This window comes from Xenopus laevis, chromosome 2S (assembly GCF_017654675.1).
Source record: "Xenopus laevis strain J_2021 chromosome 2S, Xenopus_laevis_v10.1, whole genome shotgun sequence".
Taxonomy (NCBI): Eukaryota; Metazoa; Chordata; class Amphibia; order Anura; family Pipidae; genus Xenopus; species Xenopus laevis.
In genome coordinates, this window is record NC_054374.1 from 140,911,191 (window position 1) to 140,915,251 (window position 4,061).

Genomic DNA, 4,061 nt, shown 5'->3' on the forward strand with positions numbered 1-4,061 from the left:
GTGGAGGTTAGCTTTTAAAAGAGGTTAGTAGGATTTAATTGCTGTGAAAAAGACATTGACACCAAAAATGCCATTTTATAAAGAACCTGGTTTTATTACATTTGGTAGCATTAGTGCCTACTTAATCTGGACACTGGAAGGGGTAAAAATTAGGGATGCACCGAATCCACTATTTTGGATTCGGCCGAATCCTTCGCGAAAGATTCGGTCGAATAACAAGCGGAATCCTCATTTGCATATGCAAATTAAGGGTGGGAAGGAGAAAACATTTTTTACTTCCTTGTTTTGTGACAAAAAGTCAATCGATTTCCCTCCACGCCCCTAATTTGCATATGCAAATTCGGTTCGGCCGAGCAGAAGGATTCGGCCGAATCATGCTGAAAAAGGCTGAATCCTGGTTTTCGGTGCATCCCTAGTAAAAATTAAGGAGAAATTCTCCATGTCCTAAAATGGTCTGAGTGCTGGTTTTCACATGTGTTTATAATTTACCTTTGACCTAAATCTAAGCTATATTCAAGTGTACTAGTCTGAATATACCACGTTACCATCTAACCAATGAATTTAAAAAATTTTTTAGTTTAGAACTTTTTTGAAACAGTATAAGTATATGTCCTAAAAGTGTATTTGGGATTAGCAATTCTTTTTATTTTATTGCTGGTCCACACATGCATGTAATAAATTTTCTCTGGAGGAATTTTTCTTTGTTTAAGACAGTGATTTTTTTTGTCAGAGACGAACTTTAACAACATCCACATGGAGATCCACTCCCCTGGGGGGTAAATACAAAACAGCATATAAACTCCTGCTCATCCAAACTCCCTCTGTTCAAGTCCCTCTCTATAAAAGTGCCTTCCTAACACATATTAAAGGGGAACTCCGGCTTCCAAACCAAAATTTGATAAAGAGGCCCACATACCACAGGAACCCCTAATATACCCATCACAGTTACCTGTTTCTTCAAAAAGTATGAATAAATGCCATTTTCTAAGCTGTGTAACAGTTCTTCACTTTCTGCATCATTTGAAATCCTGGCAGGGAAGGAGGGACTAAAACACTGATGTTACAAATTGTAACAACTTCTCCACAGCTTGCAGACAACATGCAGGAACTACATAACCCACAATGCATTGCACTGTGATGTTCCTTTCCTTATTGAAATCACGTGTGCAGGGAATTGTGGGGTTTAGAGGATGCAGGCTGAGGACAGATGGCTGTTGATACAAAGTAACAGTAGTCAGCCAGCTCAGCAAAGTAGTCAGAAAGATCAGCAGAAGAGCAAGGGGCTAGGCTTAGGGAACTGTTGCAAACCAGGAACTAGGGGTAGGCAGAAGAGGCAAGTTATGCCTGCCCCTAGTTCAGCTTTGTAATTACAGATACTAAACCTACTAAAGGAACAGTGACAAGTGGTTTCCCCTTCCACCTCCTCGCCAACACACATGAGCCTGGCACTGCTAACAGCTCTATTTCTGGCTTGCTTCTTCAGGATATCATTCATTAGGCCAAAAAATCTCTCCCACCCTTTATAATTTCACATAACACTCCTCTTCAGGGCTGCCATCAGGGGGGCACAGGTCCCTTTAAGTGTTAAGGGGGAGCCTGCCCCCCTACTGTGCTACCTGGATTAGCCAGGGCCCCTCTTGAGTCACCGAAGAAGGAGATGAAGCTGCTGCTGAAGAAGGAGCCAAAGCCATGAAAAGAGCTGAAGACTGTAAGAAAACTTGAAAGGTAAGTTCCACTGAATACCATTGGTCTTTTTTTTTTTTAGAAACTTTGGCCACCAATATTTTTTAAAAGACCTTTTATGGGGGGCCCCTGTTGTCTTGCCGAGCTTCCATTGGCAGACTTCTCACGTGCAGGGATAGAAATAAAACACACACACACACACACACTGATCAATATTAGATAAGAATAATATAATGTAAGAAAATGAATACATAACCAATGCAACGTCTAGCCGAACTTCCCTTAGCAGACTTTTGAGAGGAGCATCAGCTGAGGGACCCCGGGCCAAGTACAGCAAATGCGCAAAGCCAAATCAATCAGGCCAGGTTCTTCACACGTTTGTTTGTAGATGAAGTCCCAAAGCCCCTTTAACGGAGTTCTCTTTTTATACTAGTGTAACAATAAAATAATCATAACAGAATTTGGTCTTAGTCCTAATTGTGGACATATACCAAAATAATGGCCATAGGCCCAGGACTGTGACCATGAGAACGACCATGAGTATGAAAACAATAGTTGTATGCCTACAATTATAACCATGTGAATGAGATATATGCTTCCTCCTTGATAAACATGTTTATAAGTTAATTACCTCAACTCCTGCTGCTCCCTTGTCTCTAACTATTGTTAATAGATCCATATGAATTACCTCAACTCCGGTTGTTCCCTTGACTCCAACTAATGTCAGTACATCTTTTTTGTAACTAAGGAGCCATATTGGATACACTTGATCACACTCGCATTCATACATGGCCTGCCATGTCATACTTGTATCACACCTGGCCACCAATGTTTTTTTTTAAAGGGGGGCTAGTAACTAATTTCTTTTTAACTTGTGGATAGGGTTGCCACCTTTCCTGTATGTGACATCTGTACAGGGGGCAGGGCATGTGGTGGGCAGGGTGTGTGACATGGCAGGTGGGGCATGTGATGTTATAGGTGGGATTATGATGTGGCGATCAGTGATTGACCAATAACTGCATGAATCAAGGAGAATCCTGCCCAGTTTTCCTTATTTGGGAAATGGGCTGTCCATTCCTATTTTCTGGGTTCATTTACTCACAATTTCAGATGGAAATTGCCTTGTTTTTTCAATTGCACATGAACACAATTCCCCCAATGCACATCTTAGACATTTGTTTTTATGCATCTGCTGTGTAGAATGAGGTTTGGAAACAAGTACCTTAAGGGCTCTTACTCACGAGCGTTTTTAGCTGCGCTCCCCTGCGTTACGTTTTTCGGCGTTCAGCCGCAGGGGAGCGCAGGAATAGACGCATTTCATTTTTTCAAATGGGGCTGTACTCACACAGGCGCATGTAGGCGCCGAACGCAGGTTGAGACGCAACATGCTGCATTTTTCCTGCATTCGGCGCCTACACGCGCCTGTGTGAGTACAGCCCCATTTGAAAAAATGAAATGCGTCTATTCCTGTGCTCCCCTGCGGCTGAACGCCGAAAAACTGAACGCAGGGGAGCGCAGGTAAAAACGCTCGTGAGTAAGAGCCCTTAATGAATGTGCCCAACAAATTGCATCCATTTTTGGGGCCAGAGTCATAAATGAGACATTTTCTAGTCATGGAACTGTAGATTAATACTCATTAACAATTTTTTTTAACCCTCTTTTTGATTCTGGTTCTTCTCTCTTTCGTACTTTAAAAATGTAACAGTAATCTTTTCTAATTTCATGATCATACAACAGAGAAAAAACAGAAGAAATGCATCTTAGTAAACGTGCAGATGACTTTTCTCATAGTTTTCTGGAGACCTTGGCTGCTAATGGGGCCAAACCCATTACCAAACAAACCAGGTGTATAACAAATAAGACACTTGACACCGCTCTGGAGGAAACAAAGGCCACAGCTTTATTAATTATTAACATTATGACTATACCTTACACATTATACCAGCGCTGAATGAAATCAGCAGGCACAAAGTGACAACATGATAAACAGGAGTCTCCTGCCGCCAAAGGGGAGCAAGCCGTGGGCAACTGCCCAACTTGAGGCTTAACTCACCAAATTTGAATTCAGAAATATCCGTTGACAGTTCCAAGCCCTTAAAGCTGTGATACAAGAAAATAGTAAAACACAATAACAATTTAGAATACATTGCGGGTCATTTATAAACACTGGGCAAATTTGCACCTCGGCAGTAACACATGGCAACCAATCAGATGATTGCTTTCACTGCTCGACCAGCAACTGGCTGGAAAAAATCTAATCACTGATTGGTTGCTATGGGTTACTGCCTAGGTGCAAATTTGCCCAGTGTTTACAAATGACCCCCAATGTATTCTAAATTGTTATTGTGTTTTACTATTTTCTTGTATCACAGCTTTAA